At 39.3% G+C, this 18,133-nt stretch overlaps 1 protein-coding gene across 2 annotated transcripts in view; it reads left to right on the top strand.

The window, feature by feature from the left end:
• Positions 1 to 18,133, top strand: part of LOC131028019 (zinc finger CCCH domain-containing protein 18) — a 114,231-nt gene that overhangs the window by 16,666 nt on the left and 79,432 nt on the right. The window lies entirely within an intron of this gene.

The raw sequence follows: 18,133 nt of genomic DNA, 5'->3' as shown, positions 1-18,133 counted from the left end.
GTTCAATAACATGAGTATCCTTGGTGAGAGCTTGTCCTAGCTTGTTCAATAACATGAGTATCCAAGTTGGCCTTCGTCATGTTCTGGTTTTCTTTGCTGGATGTGCATGTATGTGCATGCAAATGTATTATAAGTTATAACTCATGTGGGCTGTGTCTTTGCTACATGTGGCTCCATCTCTTCTCAAGAACGGTCTGCAAGTGTGTAGGCATTTATTTGGGGCCTACTCCTTTGCATAAATGCATTCAATATGCCAAATGTGGTGCTCTCAGGGCTGATTGAGCTGCTTCCATTTATGGATTACTTATTGCTGCTGTGATTTGCCAGCAGGACTACAAAGGGCTGTGTGGACTGAATTTAGTACAAAAGCACACTGATTTGTACTCTTGCAGCCCTAATTTTTGATTGCGAATGACTTGTGCAGTTGTAACAGATTTTCTACTCCATCCTAAGTACCTACTTGTGAGCCAAGATAGGGTTTTTCTTCCATCCAAGTGCAAACCTACTTTCTGCAGCATGAGCTAATCATGACAAATGTTGCTGAGGCTGGGCGAGGATGTAATGTGCATGATTTGATCGAATTCCTGCACCCAAGAGGCTAGCTGTAAAATTTATTTCTACATATGCATGATTATAAGATGTATTATGGGTTGGTCCTGGAACTAATTTTCTGGCTGTAGAGTGTCTCAAGTTAGTCTAAGGTAACAAAAAGCTCACTTCAAATTCTGTGAGAGCTTAGTGCATACTTTGTAAATCATTGGAAGGGTTAGTCAAGGAAGGAATTTTTGTAAGTAAATATCTCCATGGCAGTCTGCAACTTTTTATGGGAGTCCTTGAGCCCAGCTACTAGCTCTTCCTTGCAGCATTTGCTGGTCTGGTGAAATGAGAGTTAGATATTAGTGTGACAGTATTCTAATGCATTATGAAATGTCCTGTGGTGGTCTTTCTCATGCATATGGATTGCTGATTTTATGAGATGGATAACATGAAACATTTTTTAAGTGCAGATGTCTTTCATTTTCTGGCTTGTATGTCCATGCAAGTCTAGTTCCATTGGTGGTTTGCGGGTATGCTCTTTTTCCCCTTTGCAGACTCTGACTCAGTTGCCTATTGGAGTAGGTCCTAGTCTAGAAGGTGAAAGGCCAAACATATTTCAATTCAATCATCCTTCTCTCTTGTAGCTTAGGATTAGACTATGTTGCTGTTACTGGTACGGTTATGGTACATGACTACATTACCTTGGACTATCAATTGTTTTGGGGGCCTGGGTACGTTTGGGTACCGCCAAACAAAACACATATAAAAATCACAAATATATACAAGTATGCACATAAAAATGAAATATTTATTAAAATACTTAATAAAAATATACTTGGTAGTGTTGACGTGTTTTTTAGGACTACACCGAACACAAAATAAAGTTTCCAACGGTCACTTCACTCTCTCTCTTGTTTAAAATTAGACCATATGATAAGATTGCAAAGAAAGATCAAATGGCTAATCTCAAGGTTCTTTTTGTGCATGGACGTGACTCAGTTAGTTGATGGGTTTGCTGTTAACTTAAGGGGCCTTACGTATGCTCACAAAAGATCTTAACAAACTTACAGGTTCAAGGATTTCTACGCGAATGATTTGCAATGAAAGCTTGATTTTTAGATTTTTTGAATTTTGGGTTTGAAATATGGGGAAAGTAAATGAGTGAAGGGTTTAGAAAACTAGGCTAAGACTAATCTAATCCTATGAACAAAGAGACGAGATTACTTAGGCGAAATCCAACCACGCTTCGCTTCGCCAGGAGAGCACAACTACACGAAGGCGGCACAATCTTCAGAGGGTGTGTTAAAGATTTTCAAATCACCAATGGAAACCATCAAATTGAACAATCTCCATTGATAATCAAAGTTAAGCATACACATATAACGGAGGCTCAGGCTAACTTTGCACAGTATGCAGCAATCAGCTGCACACCAAAAGTGTGGGCACGGACTTTGCAACAAGCAACCCTATCAAATCCAGTTAAGCTAACAATATGAAAGCAAATCTAATCTATACGAAGAGAGTGAGACCATGCGAGCTTCAAAACAACACAAGAACACACCAACAATAGAACAATGCGAGCTTCAAAACAACACAAGAACACACCAACAATAGAACAATGTATTAAGTGTTTGCTTCAAAAAATTCTTAGCAACAATCTCTGACAACAATCTCTCCTCCTTTACAAATGAGGGGGGTCACCCCTTTATATAGGCTTTTGGCCTTGGGTACATGCAAACCCTAATTAGGGTTTCCTCTAAAAGATTCTCCACTCAAGATGTAACAAGGTGGGAATCAGCATTTAATACCCATTAAGCCCATATACAATTAATTCAAATAAGCCCAAAAATGGCATCCATTTGTGCATTAAATGCACCCCATTATGTCAAACTTGCCCAAAATACAACAAATATTCCCATGCAAGAAATAAATGCCCATCATTCCCCCATGCGACGGCTACATGCGTAGAGAATCTGTCATAAAACCATTAATAAAACGGTTGCATGTAAAAAGATTCTTCATGCATTCAACATTCGTTGACCAGGCTGTCGCTATGTCAAAATATACTAGTAGTAAATGTGCCGCCACTACTCAGCCAAAAGGTTCTCATCCAGGAATGGACGACCATTCTCCCGCTCATTAATTGCATACACAATCAATTTACTGATGATGACTTCCAACTCCCCGATGTAGACACTGGGCACACTTTCAATATCAAATTCCATCAAGGTAATTTCCTCCTCGCTCTTGGAAAAGAAGCTTTCCCACTCCATCATGACTTCCTGTGTCTTCTTCATTGTACTGGAAAATGAAGAAACATTTGCAAAATGTTCCCTAGTGAATGAACCTACGAAGAAGAACTCGTGTAACTGGGATTTTAGGAAGTTCACTGTTACTCCATCCTCGTTGAGCTTCTTTGCGAACAACGCTTCAATTACATTGATGACCTCTTGCTGCACCCTTCTGATTGAGTCTTTCAAAGTTAAAGACTCCATGCTGAATTTGTTAAAGGTAGGTATTCTTTCCTGAGCAAACTGCGCAGAATCATTGAGGAAAGTCATAAACCTTGTTCTCTTGAATTACTTTCCCATCAATCAGTGTTTCCTTCGGAATCTTCATTAGAGCCCGGAATGGTTAAAGCCTGATATATGTGAACATCTTCCCACAGTCCTTCCGCTACGTCCAATCTGTTCAGAAGGGCCACGAACTTAGAATGAAGCTGAGCCAAGTCCTCAATTAATTTTTCCTGCTGTAGTGTAGACATCCTCTACCCATTCCTTGGAACTTTGTGCCATTGCTTTGATTACCTTCGTGTCATTAACAACTTCCTTAGGGAGGTGTTGTGACGTTTTCACACATCACCCCATTGCAAATGGGGACCTCCTTCTTTTTAGGCCTTGCCGGTCTTTTGGCTTTGTTTTTTGGGTCTTTTCGCAACAGTCTCTGCAGTCTCTCTGCTTTGCAAGTGTTCGGGGGTCAGATTGATCAAGTCTGCTTTTCGTTTGAGCGAGTTTGGTGAAGTCTAGCGCATGTTTTGTCCCTTTTTAGGGTTTCTGCCTTCTGTCCTAGATTTTAGGGGGTTTCTGTTAGGGTTTTGAAAAAACTGAACATACGACTGGAATTAGGACCCTTCAAGGAACCTCCCAGTAAAATTTGAGCCAAAACGGAGCAACTTTCTATTTTTAGAAAGTTCCTATTTTTTAGGGATTTTACTGAGTCCCGGATTGGTCTAATTTTGCCAAAAATCAAACTTACTATTTTTAGTAAGTTTCTATTTTTAGTAAGTGCTTTTTTGACCTATTTTGCCCAAACCTTGACATTTTGAAACACTTATCTATTTTTGGCAGGATCTTCATAGGAAAACACTGAAAGCTGAATATCTCCGAAGACGCTGAAGACTGAACGTTCCTGAAGACCATTTCTAAATCCGGAAAAGTCAGAAGGCAGACAAGTTGGATAAAAAATGGTTAAGTTTGGAACTCCTATTCCAGAAGAGGAAAGCATGCAAAATCATCCAAGTCCAGAAATTCACATCAATCCACCAATGTCATCCTGATCCGAAAATGGCCTGAAATTTGACTAAGTCTGGAAATTTGGAAGATCTTCCAAAATCCAGAATTTGCATTATGATTCCTATGGACCTGAAACCACTCTCAAACATCCTGACAATATATATGAAATATAACTTAAGTATAAGAAACTTATACTTAAATGTTATATTTCATATATATATCTTGACGAAGAGCCTGAAATGATGGAAAAATCCATGAATCCATGAACATGGTGAAAATGTGCCCAAGATTGGGCTGGGGCGCTAATTTCAAAAATGCATTCACAAGTGGAAAAATCCACTAGTCCATGGACAGGGCCAAAATGCGCCCAAGACTGGGCTGGGGCGCTAATTTCAAAAATGCATTCATAAGTGGAAAAATCCACTAGTCCATGGACATGGCCAAAATGCGCCCAAGACTAGGCTGGGGCGCTGCATTCAAGAAGGCATTCACAGGAGGGAAATCCATGAATCCTTGGCATGGTGAAAATTTCACACAAGCTAAAAATTGAAATTTTGCCTAAGGCACGGAATCCAAGGAGTCAAGGAGGAATAAAAAGTAGAATTTCCCTTGATCAAATTTTCGATTATCCTATTTTTAGACACCAAATTCCGACCAAATATGGAAAATTTTATAGATTCAGAATTGGGGTGAAATTCTTCATCCAATGAACCTGGCTCCTAAATTCTAGGTTGATCCCTAAAAAATAGGGATGTTGAAAAAGAGACATGGACAATTCACAAAGTAATGGAAATTCCTTCCTTCAGGACATAATTCCAGGAAAGGTGAAAAATTGACTAAGTGTTGGAAATTCCTTCCTTCATGACAGAGTTCCTGAAAAACGTTAAAATTTGGCTAAGTGTTGGAAATTCCTTTACGATGGAATTCTTGGAAATGTGAAAATTTGGCTAAGTGTTGGAAATTCCTTCCTTCAGGATAGAATTCCAGGAAAGATGAAAATTTGGCTAAGTATTGGAAATTCCTTCCTTCGGGACAAAATTCCAAGCAAGGAAGAAATACACCCAAGGATGAATCGAACATAAAATTTTTAAGGCAAGGAAGGAATCAGGGATGAACTAAACAAGAAATTTCCCCTCCAGGGAAAAATTTGAAAAATCCATGCTCGGGCATCAAATCACATCCAAATTTCAAAAGTTTTACAGATTTGGATTCGTAGGAGAATTTTCTCCCTCTGGACCGCAGAACCCTAATTTGGAAATTTTCCTAAAAAATAGGAAATGTGCAGAATTGATGAAAAACCTTCTCTAAGCAAGGAAAGTTGAAGAGACTTAAAGAAAATTCTTCCTGAATCGAATTTTCCCTCTCCAACAATTCCAGATGTGCAGCAGCGGATATACGACGGCGGGGTCCACTTGCATGGCGAGGATCTATTGAACACGTGGCAGTAGAGTGGTGCATTCATTACCAGAATATTTGACCAAATGGCGACCCAGTCATTGCATGTTGAATTTATGGCAGATTCCTTTTGCATGCAGTCGCCGCATGTGGAAATGATGGATCATTTATGACATAGTGGGGTGATTTTTGCATGGATGAATATTAAACGCATGTTGGACGAATTTGAAGGAGGTGGTGCATTTAATGCACAATGGATGCTATTTTGGGTACTTTTGAATTAATTGTATATGGGCATGATGGGTTATTAATTGGAGATTCCCACCTTGTTGCATCATGTGTGGAGAATCTTTTGGGCAAACCCTAATTAGGGTTTTGCATGTAGCCAGGGCTTGAAGCCTATATAAGGGGTGACCCCCCTCATTTGAAAAAGGGGGGAGTTTTGTATGAAATTGTTGCGATAAGTTTTTGAGAAAATAATATTGAAACATTGTTCTTTGATGGTGTCCACTTAAATTATTTTTTCAAAGCTTGCATGGTTTCACCTTCCTCACTTAGATTAGAAATAGTGAAGTGCTTTGATTTCAATGGAGAATGTAATGGTGTCTGATGAATTTCCATGGTTCATACTTTTTGCGTCTTGCTGATTGTAAGTTGCAGTGTAAAGTTAGTCTGAGCCCCCTAAAATTGTGTTGAGTTTGATTGTGGATAGTCGTTTGGATTGCGCCGTTTTGGGTATTCAAATGTACTTTCTCGATTTGAAAATCCTCTAGCATCCCCAGAAGATTGCACCGGTTCTTGCGGAGTTGTAGTTGATTTTGGCGAAGTAGAGCTTGGTTTGTTTGAAATTTGTCCACCAAAGCATTAATCGTTGATATCATGGCCCTTAGGAATAGATTTAGATCCTTTTGAACCCTTTCCCTTTTACTTTCAGTTCATTTTAGTCCATTCGAAGCAATAGCATCGCAGAATTGCCATACCCGATGATGGAGTTCCAGCCACAGCAAAGAAGTGAAAGAAGGATGCACACGTAAGGCCCCTTGGATTACCAGCAATCACATCAGCCAACTGAGTCACCTCCACGCATTGAAGGAACCTTGGAGTCGATTGTTTGAACTTCTTGCAATCTTAGTATGCAATCGTACTTTGATCAAGAGAGAGTGAAGTGACCGTTAGGCAACTTTATTCTGTGTTAGATGTGGTCATAAAAAACACGTCAACAGGAGGGAAGGAGGAATGAATGAGGGACTTGCTTCCTTGAGCGGCCGCTTAAGACTTTAATGTATTCGCATAAGGCTCTATTTTCTTCCCTCAACCTCTTACATTTTGCCTTTGTTTTCTGCATCTTTTCCTTCATGGCCTTCAAAGTCTCCAATTACTTGTCTCGTGGAAGCATGACCAAGATCAACTTGTCTGATAACATAATCTTCCGACCTTATTTCATTCTTGTCCTTATCTACTGCAGGCTCAGCTATTTGCAAGGTTCGGGATCCAGATTCATCCCTCACGACCTTGGAAAATTTCCGAGGAGCCTTCTTTTTTGCCGACTGATCTATCCTCTTCAACAACTCTTCTAATTCTCGGGCTGGATCAATTTCCTTTTCCGGCTCCCTTCTTAGTCTATCCATCAGCCAATCTTGAGTGGGAATGGAGTGATTATCGATTTCCATTTGCTCTTTCTCCCGCGATTCTTCCTCCATTTCACCAAGGATGGCTTATATGAAACTATCCTGACAAGTTTCTTCCTGGTGCGGAGGACTTTCCTGTCTTTGACTTCTTGGCTGATTGGGTCTGTGTAAAGCACTGATGCTGAGTATATCCGGTGTTGGAGTATTGCCTGGAGGTGCATCCGCTGGATTTTCCTGCGCGAACATCTCTACCTCCCGTACACTGGAAGAACTTGCTGGTGACTGCACCCTTTCTACCCTTGCTGTCTTTTGCAGAGGTTCTTTCTGTTGCATTTGTTGTTGAACTTCCTGATAAACTTCTTGATGGATTTCCTGTTGGGCTTCATGATGAACTTCCTGCTGAACATCCTTCTTCCTTGCCGTCCTTGGCCTCTTTGGAGCATTTTTCCCTTTATCAAGCCAACCTTCTCCTTCTACCTGGGCTTGTGAAGATCCTTCAGTTGCTTTACTATGGGAATCTAACTTCCCATCAACTGATAGGTCAAGTTAACATTTCCTTCTTTCAACTTCCTTATCTGCTGATCAACCCAGTGTTTAGTGAATTTCAACATAGGTCTAGCCACGATACCCAAATCATCAATTTCGGGCTTCGACCAGTTTGGCAGTTGGATGGGCTGATCTTTCACTTTCTCGAATTTAGGTTGTGTCAAGTCCGAATTTTCTTTTACTTGGTCCGACACCTGGATAATTTCACTTATCTTGATGGTGTCAAGGGGCAGTCTGGAATACATTTTCTTCCGAGCTTCAAGGTCATCCTTAGCACTTGCCCAATAATCCTCTAAGTGGAATTTGTGTATGAACTTCACTCGAGCAACCTTTTTGATTTGGCGATAAGGATCATATTGAGCTCTGGATGTATAATATGCCAGGCGATAGAATGCTAGTTCCTCTGCTGCTTTCTCAGCCGCTTCCAAACCTGGGCACACTTACACAAAATCACCTAGGATGTAAAATTCCTTACTAGGACTAACTGTAGTTAGATGTATTTTTCTAGTTTATATAGTACTTGATTACCAGTTGAACATTAAAGGCCTATAAATGTCTTTCTAAAATATAACTCGTGCTATTCTCTAATTATACTTCATGTTTATGAGTTACATAGCAATTTTTAAACAGTTATTCATAACATTCAATACCATAAAAATCATGATGCACCTGTTGAAGTTGCAGTAGCTGTTGATGCCAACCACATGGTTGTCTGCTATCGGGATCTTCTTTGAATGCACTGGTGATCGTTCTGCTCTCACCCTCACGGAACGATGATTCGTCTGGATCACTTCTCCGCAGTCCACCTCACACGGCTAGTCAGGTTTATACAAATATATTTTCACAGCATATGCTATGCACAACAATGTCTTCATGAATATAGAACGAACAAGGGTAGACCCAATATCGGGTTTGTTGGACGAAGACACGCTTGTCAATTCCACTCTGCTATGCCACTTCCGCGGAATACCTCCGTTGAACCAATGTCTGCATTACTTCTGCTCATTCCGCTGGTCTTCGTGAATGCCTGATCAGGACGGTAATACACCCGATGTCAATCCTCCGTCTTCACGTTGAACGAACAAAATGTTCGTATTCATACCACACCCGATATCGGGTTTCCTGATGCGGTAGGTAGGATATAATTTACGTGCCTTTGTAGTCTTCGTGCTGATACGTCTGGTGTTTTATCTCCGGTTTGTATGTAAGAATACGGGTGGCAATGATTTCATCAACACTCAAGCCGTAGACTTCGCATTGTTTCACAATTCCATTAGGCCAGTATAGCAGGCGAAAGGAATCCCTTCAAATGCTTGATATCTCACAGAGAAATCAATCTTCACTTCAAACTTTGTATATAATCCGATGCTCTTCCTATCATGAGCCCATCTTTTATTGACAAGAGTTGGTTGAGAATTCCCGTAATAGTTAGACTAATTACGGCTAAACAAAATTACATATAATTGCAACATGTCTTATAAATATTAATTATTTATATAAGTGAATGGGAACTTTATATAAAATAATTAATATTCTATACATTCGTAATCACTTATTAGGGGACATGACAGTCTCCTCTGCCTCGTGTTGCTTGGCCTCAAGCAACTCCAAAACTCTTTCATTTTCCCAAGTGGCATCATCCTGAGGCAGATTTTTCCATTTAATGAGATATTCCCGGATAGTCATGTTCCGCAGTTTCTTGTCCCGTGTTTCCAAAATTACTTCTGGTATCATTTCAAGTTTCCCTTCATCAGTCAAGGGAGGTAAGTCTTCGAATATTGACACCTGCTGCCCCAGAGCTTTCTTGAGATAAAATACATGAAATACATTATGTATTTTGCTATCTACCGGTAAATCAAGTTCATACGCAACTGTACCGACCTTCCGTACTACCTGATAGGGACCATAAAACTGAGGCTTTAGTTTTTCGGATCCACTACGTTTGAGAGAAGATTGCCGATAAGGTTGCAACCTGAGGAATACCAAATATCCCACTTCGAAATGGCGTTCAACTCGCTTTTTATCTGCATAGATTTTCTGTTGATTCTGAGCACATTGCAAATTCTTCTTAAGAGCTGACACAATGTCTCGACTTTCTTGAACCCAATCACGAGTTCTAGGTACATTGCTCTGTTCAAAAGCAAGGTCAAGAAAGGAGAGTACATCATAGCCATATAATACTTTGAAAGGAGACATACCAATTGACATATGAAAGATAGTATAATAACAATATTCACCCAAATATAACCAACAAACCCAAGCCTTCTGATGACCAGCTACATAGTTACGAAGATAACCTTCAATCCACTTGTTCACTATTTCCGTCTGCCATCGGTTTGCGGATGATAACTGGTGCTATGATTCAACTCTGTACCTGTCAATCTGAAAAGCTCCCCCCAAAATATGCTCAAAAATCTGCTATCTCTATCACTGATTATAGTCTTTGGTAAACCATGTAATCGGAAAACCTCTCTGACGAATAACTCTGCAATCTGAACTGTTGTAAATTCTGTAGTGATAGAAAAGAAGTGTGCAAATTTAGTTAATCTATCAACCACAACAAATATACAATCTTTATCCTTGGGATTTCGGTAAACCTGTGATGAAATCCATGGATATACTTTCCCATTTCTGATCTGGTATAGGTAGTGGCTGTAATAAACCGACAGGATATGTTTGTTCTGCTTTATTTTGCTGGTAGGTGGTGCATTCCTTGACATAGCGTAGGACATCGTTTTTTAAGCCTTTCCAAGTGAACCTTTCTCTTATTTGACGATACGTCTTGAAGTATCCATGATGCCCTGCTAGAGGAATATCATGCATAGATTGGAGAATTTTTTCTTTTAACTTCGATCCTGGAGTTAAATAAATCCTGTCCTTGTAATAAATAACATCATTAACAATTTTATATTTATCATCCTGTATATTACCATCTAGCAAATCACATGCAAAAGAATCCTTTGAATACTCGACCAGCAATAAAGATTTCCAATCAGCTGTTACAACAGGTAACGCATTGATTTCAGGCCTTCTAGATAAAGCATCAACAACAACATTATTTTTACCTTTTACATATTCAATCTCAAAGTCATAAGCTTGAATTTTACTTATCCACTTCTGTTGCTTGTCATTTAAATCTTTTTGTCCCAAGAAATATCTCAGATTGTTATGGTCAGTTTTTACCACAAATCTGCTACCAACCAAATACTGTCTAAATTTTGTCAATGCATGCATGATTGCCAACATTTCTTTATCATAGAGAGAATATAATTTCTCAAGTTTATTAAGTTTCTTGCTTTCATAAACTATAGGATGTTTGTTTTGCATTAAAACTGCCCCTATTCCATCACGAGAAGCATCACATTCCAACACAAAAGGCTGATTAAAATTTGGAAGAGCAAGTATTGGACAAGAACTCATTACCTCTCTAAGTTTCTCAAATACCCGTTGAGCTTCCTCAGTCCATCTGAATGCCCCCTTTTTGGTAAGATCTGTCAAGGGTGCCCCAAGCTGTGAAAAACATTTGACAAACCTCCTGTAATAACTGCACAAACCAAAGAATCCCCTTAATTCTGTAAGGTTCCGTGGTGGTGGCCAATCCAAAATGGCCCTTATCTTTTCTTGATGAACCTGTACCCCTGTTGCACTGATCATATGCCCTAAATACAAAATTTCAGTCATTCCGAATTCACATTTAGACGCCTTTGCATACAATGATTGTGATTCCATAATACCAAGGACTATATCAATATGTTTCAAATGCTCTTCCCAAGTTTTGCTATAAATCAATATATCATCAAAGAATGCTAGCAAAAATTTCCTTAATTGTTTGTTAAAAATATGATTCATACAGGACTGAAATGTTGCCGGAGCATTTTTTAGACCAAATGGCATAACCAAGAATTCATAATGACCATAATGACAACAGAAAGCAGTTTTATGAATGTCTTGTTCTCTTAACTTAATTTGATGATACCTTGATCTCAAATCAATTTTAGAAAAATAAATAGCACCATGTAATTCATCTAACAATTCATCAATTCGAGGAATTGGATACCTGTTTTTGATTGTTTTCTTGTTAAGAGCTCTGTAATCAATACACATTCGAAGAGTTCCATCCTTCTTTTTGACCAACACTACAGATGATGCAAAAGAACTAGAACTAGGTCTGATGTGTCCCATATCCAATAATTCTTTAATTGCTTTTTCTATTTCATCCCTGAATGTTTTAGGGTGTCTATAAGGAGTAGTCATAACTGGTTTAGCACCCTCTTCTAATTCAATAGTATGTTCAAATCCTCTATCAGGTGGGACTCCTGGAGGAATATCACTGAAAACCAAATGATGTGAATCTAATGCTGTTAACAAATCATTCTGATAAGATTTGGATTCAAAGCCCGATACCTTGTTGGAGATTAAACATTGTGCTGACCACGCCACATCTCCATGTCTGAAAATAGCCTCCATTCGTTTAGCACTGACGATCCTGGGACCACTGTTAGACATACCACGAAGAACTACCTTCTTATCATCAATTTTAAAAGAGAATTCCATTCTTTTAAAACTCTGTGTATATTCATCTAATGTCTCCATCCACTGTATGCCCAAAACAACATTAGTGTCAGCCAAATCAATCACATAAAAATCATCAGTAACAGTGTAATTGCCAAGAGTGATATTCAATTTAGAAACTTTATGAGTGCTAGATAAATTAGTTCCTCCTGCTACTCTAACATCAAATCCCTCATGTTTTTCAGTCTGCAAGCCACGCCTTTCCACAAGTGCTGCATCTATAAAATTATGTGTAGAACCACTATCAAGCATAACAATTACATGCTGTCCATTCAAAACTCCTCTAACTTTGAAAATATTATAATGTGGGGTTCCTGTCATGGATGCTATTACTCCTTCTCCTTGTTTGGTACCTGTTTCTGACTCAGTGTTTTGAGGTGTTCGTTCTATGTTAGGGTCAACATTCTCTTCATCCTCATTGTCCGACATAACCTCAATATAATGAATTTTCCCCTTCCCTAAACATCTATGTCCAGGCTGCCATGCTTCCCTACAACTGAAACATAGTTTTTTCCTTCTGAGCTCTTTTCTTTCCTCTTTATCTAGCCTGTTTTTAGGGAAATCATCTTTGTTGAAAGGTTGTTTGTCTTTTTCCGGTTTAGGAGGTGGTCCTTTGTTAAATTTTTTTCCTTTTGAAGATGGTTCTAATTCTCTTGCTCTTTTGACAGTTGTTTGTAAAGTAAGGGGGTTTAAGGATTTAACCCACCCTTTGAGGGAATCAGACAATCCATCTATAAAGATCACAATCTTGTGTCTTTTTGAAATTTCAGTAACTAAGACAGCCAATTTTTCAAATTCAGAAATATATTGTTCAACAGTTCCAGTTTGCTTAAGCTGAGTCAAATCTTTAAGATGTAATTCAGGATCTTTAGAATCAAACCTATCAATAAGTTTCTCAGTGAACTCAACATAAGTGCCTATCAAATTATGACCCAAGGTTATTTGCCCATGATGCCACCATTCATGTGCTACACCGTCAAGATGTAACACAACATATTTAATTGCCTCTTCTTCCAACATAGGAATTAATTGGAAGTATGTATCTAATTTTTGCACCCAAGCCCGAGCAGCTGTCTTACCTGAACCATCAAAATAAGGAATGAACATTTTCCCAATTTTTCTTTGCAATTCACTGTTATTTCCTCGCTGTCCTCTTGGCCTATGTTTCATTCTGACATCTAAATATTCTCTAAATGTCATTGATGATCTGAATTCTTCATCGGAACCTAACCAGTCCTGATGTATTTCTTCCTGTATTTCTCTTATTGTAGGTTCATTTTCAGGTGGCTGGTTTCTAGCAGTGAATGTAGGCATAAATGGTCTAGCTGTTTCTGTTCTTTCTGGTTGATTATTAACTGACTGTTCATCTCTACCCCCATTGTTTCCCCCATTATTTTGATGTTGATTATTTTGCCTTCCATTATTTTGGTGCTGATTTATATTATTGGCCATAAACTGGGTCATCAAGTTGGTCATTCTGTTAACGTTATCTTGCATATCTTGCTGACTTCTGATTAGTGCAGCCAATAGATCCCTATTGTTATCTGGGTCTCCCATGTTGGTTTCAAAGATAAATTCCTTGTCAGTTTCTGTGTGGCTATCCTCAATTTCAAACAGAATAGATGAACTACTCTGTGCTAAAGGAGAGTTTGGAAATCTGTTTTGACGGGCCCTAGTACTCAGGAAATTGTAATTTCCCTGGTGCATACTCAACTGTGCATTAAGTTTTCCTGAAAATACCCTACAGGCTGGCAGGATTCAAAGCTCTGATACCACTGTAAAATTCCTTACTAGGACTGACTGCAGTTAGATGTATTTTTCCAGTTTATATAGTACTTGATTACCAGTTGAACATTAAAGGCCTATAAATGTCTTTTTGAAATATAACTCGTGCTGTTCTCTAATTATACTTCATGTTTATGAGTTACATAGCAATTTTTAAACAGTATTTCATAACATTCAATACCATAAAAATCATGATGCACCTGTTGAAGTTGCAATGGCTGTTGATGCCAACCACGTGGATGTCTGCTATCGGAAGATCTTCTTTGAATGCACTGGTGATCGTTCTGCTCTCACCCTCACGAAACAATGATTTGTCTGGATCACTTCTCCGCAATCCACCTCACACAGCTAGTCAGGTTTATACAAATATATTTTCACGGCATATGCTATGCACAACGTCTTCATGAGTATAGAACGAACAAGGGTAGACCTGATATCAGGTTTGTTGGACGAAGACACGCCTGTCAATTCCACTCTGCTATGCCACTTCCGCGGAATACCTCCGTTGAACCAATGTCTGCGTTACTTCTGCTCATTCCGCTGGTCTTCGTGAATGCTTGATCGGGACGGTAATACACCCGATGTCAATCCTCTGTCTTAACGTTGAACGAACAAAATGTTCGTTTCATACCACACCCGATATCGGGTTTCTTGATGCGGTAGTGTTGTGACGTATTCACACATCACCCCATTGCAAATGGGGACCCCTGCTTTTTGCTTTCTAGGGTTTGTTTTCTAGGTCTTTTAGGGTTTTGTCTGTTAGCCTTTGCAGGATGAGTGCCGTCGAGGGGATCGTTGGATTACCGGCTTTGCTTGAGCTAGGGTGAGTCCACAGGGCCCCAAAATTAGGGTTTCTTTGAGAGTCTTCCTTAGGGCCTGGTTTTGCTCTTGTTGCTAATTGTGTCTTGCTTTGTGAGTAGGTATCATTCTTGAAGGTCCGAGTTAGGTCGAGTTGGTGAGTGATGAAGTCTGGAATGTCATCCTGATCTTCAAATGCCCTGAAATTTGGCTAAGTCTGGAATGTCCTGATCCTGAAATTTGGCTAAGTATCCTCCAAAAACTAGATTTTGCAATATAACTCCTGGAGGTTCGAAACCATTCTCAAACATCCTGAAAGTATATATGGAATATAACTTAAAGTATAAGTTATACTTAAATGTTATATTCCATAAAATGATCCTGACGGAGAGTCCAAAATGTCAAATTTCGCTCCTGACCCTTCCAAAGGGTCCAGAGCGAAATTCTCCATAAGACATTCTACTTTGACCAAAACCTAGAACTAACGCATTCCTAGGCTTGAATGAAGGCAAAAGCACTGGTTTGAATGAAGAAATGCGAAAAAATGAAGTCAGGATCATGGCCTAGGGTGAATTTCGCTCTTGACCCTTCCAAAGGTTCCAGAGCGAAATTCATGTTTCCTCTATTTTTCTCCTTAGCTTGACCAAGTTTGTAGACTTTTGAGGCATAATTGAGAAGGTTTGATGCAACTTTGCCTTGGAGAGGAGATTTTAGACCTTGGGATGATGGATTCTAGCCTGGGAGAGGAATTTCGCTCCTGACCCTTCCAAAGGGTCCAGAGCAAAAATCCTTATAACTCTGATTTTCCTTCCTTGTTTTGGATGGGCGTTGGTTCATTAGGCATTGTGTGTGAGTCTTGATGTGTTCTTGCCTTGAGAAGTGTTTTGAAAAGTGAGGATCTTGTCCAAAAATAGGAATTTCGCTCTTGACTCTTCCAAAGGGTCCAGAGCGAAATTCTTCATAAGCCTCATTTGCTCCCTTGTTTTGGATACCAACCTTGTTCCATGGGCGAATTTGGGAAGGAAATAACATGTCTCTGCCTTTTGAGGTGATGGAACGTAGAAATGTGAAGGATTTTGGTCAAGATTAGGAATTTCGCTCCTGACCCTTCCAAAGGGTCCAGAGCGAAATTCACTATAATCCTCATTTGCTACCTTGAATGGGCTTAAAACCTGGTTCCTCAAGTGGAAAACAATCTATATTTGCCTCCAGGAGAAGATTGAAGTTTGAAAAATGAGCAATTAAAGCCTAAATCAAGATTTTCGCTCCTAACCCTTCCAAAGGGTCCAGAGCGAAAATCAACCTAAGATTCATTTCTGGCCTTATTTGACCAAATTTTGATTTGCAAAGCATTTTGAAGGGAAGAGTAGACATGTTTGGACGTTGGAAATGTTTGAAAGCTTTGAAAAAATGAAGGATTCTAGCCAAGAAGTTGGAATTTCGCTCCTGACCCTTCCAAAGGGTCCAGAGCGAAATTCCTTATAAGCCTACTTTTTAACCTTTCTTGGACATGAAACCTTGTTCCTAGGGCAATGAAGGATGAGATTCTGCCTTGCAAAGAAGTTTCAAGTTGAAAGAATGATGATTTTGGGTCAAGAATGAGATTTTCGCTCCTGACCCTTCCAAAGGGTCCAGAGCGAATTTTCTCAAAACCTCTCTTTGCTATCAATTTTTTGCTAGATCAAGTGTGGGCTAAGGTAAATTCAAGGAGAAGTTGCCCCTGAGAGTGACGGACTAGGGTGAGAAAAGCTATTTGGAATGCCTTGGAAAGATGTTTGACCTTCAAAAAATGTGAATTTTGAGTTAAAGTTGGAATTTCGCTCTTGACCCTTCCAAAGGGTCCAGGGCGAAATTCTTATAGGGTCTGTTCCTGGAGAAAATCTTGGGCAAGTTTCATGTTGATATCTTTTCGTGGATGATTTTAGTTGAAAATGCTATGTTGAAATGAATTTATCATGTGTCCTTAATCATCTTTTTGTTTGTCTTGCAGTTAAAAGGCGACCTTCTCCAGCCCAGGCCAGGACAAGGATGGCCTTCTCCAGCCCAGCATCAACAAGGACGACCTTCTCCTGCCCAGCCTCATCAAGGACGACCTCTTCCAGTCCAACATTTGAAGAAAAGACAAGGTGGCATCCCACTCATCACTCCTCCAGTTGGGTTGGTCCACTTCAACATGTCCAGATTCAATGTACCTGACTCATCAAAGATGACACAAACTTCAATGTACCTACCTCGGTTCTCCATTGGTTGAATATTCCTGAGAAGACCTGTCCAAATAATGCAATTATTTCATTGGTCAGAATTAAGTTTGTTGTAACAAACCCTAATTAGGGTTTTCATTGTAAAATCTTGGCCATTGATCTCAAATTGATCTAAGCCATTGAATTGTATTGTGGGCACTATATAAGCCCTGGCTCCTCATTTGTAAAGGCTAATAGTTAGTCAATAGTCAGAGAATAGTTAGTTAGTAGTTAAAAGGTGAATAGTTAGCTAATAGTGAATAGTCAATTGATAGAATAGCAATTAGAGTAGTGTTGACGTGTATTTTGTACACCATCATACACAGAATAAAATACCAATAGGCATCTTATCCTCTCTTGAGAAAATAGTCTCTAACTGCTGAAGATTCGCATAAAGGATCAGTTAGGTAGACTCCAAGGTTCTTTTGGTAGGGTCTCTACGTGTGGATAAGCTCTCCGTGGTATGATGTGATTTGCTGGAATCACAAGGGGACTTACATTTGGTGATTGAACTTCCGATCTGCTTTGCTGGACACAGGCTCTGACTAACTTAGACTTGGAAAAAATGGAAAAAGGATAAGGGCGAAGAGAAGATCTAATCCTAATACTAAGAATGTAGGAGCAATGATTGATCTTTGACAAAACTCTAACTAGATCTTGTTTTGACATCAATGGAACATCTACACAAGACTAGTGCGATCTTCTAAGGGGAGCTTTATGATGTTCAAATTATCACCGCAGACATAGACACCATCCAAGTTGATGCATATCAATGAAGAGGCAACAAATTGAAATTGAGCTTAAGCTGAACGATTCCAGTTGACTACACAAGGCAAGTCTGCAATCAACAAACTGCTAGTAGCATGGATATACGAATTCCACCATCAATTAATCACATTTCCTCCATTCATCTAATCATCTACCATCTAGGATTGAAGACTCAACAAGAAACCATGCAAATTGCAAGAAACGACACACTTCACCATTACTTCAATGAAAATGGAGTTTGTTTACAATCAATGGCAACAATTTCTTGCCTTGTCCTCCTATTCTACTCTAATTACTTCCAACTATTCTCTAACTATCTTAACTATTTACATACTATCTCTAACAATTGCTA

The sequence above is a fragment of the Cryptomeria japonica genome, chromosome 5 (genome assembly GCF_030272615.1).
Source record: "Cryptomeria japonica chromosome 5, Sugi_1.0, whole genome shotgun sequence".
NCBI lineage: Eukaryota > Viridiplantae > Streptophyta > Pinopsida > Cupressales > Cupressaceae > Cryptomeria > Cryptomeria japonica.
The sequence above is the reverse complement of the archived record's forward strand: the minus strand, read 5'-3'. Positions and strand labels throughout refer to the sequence as shown.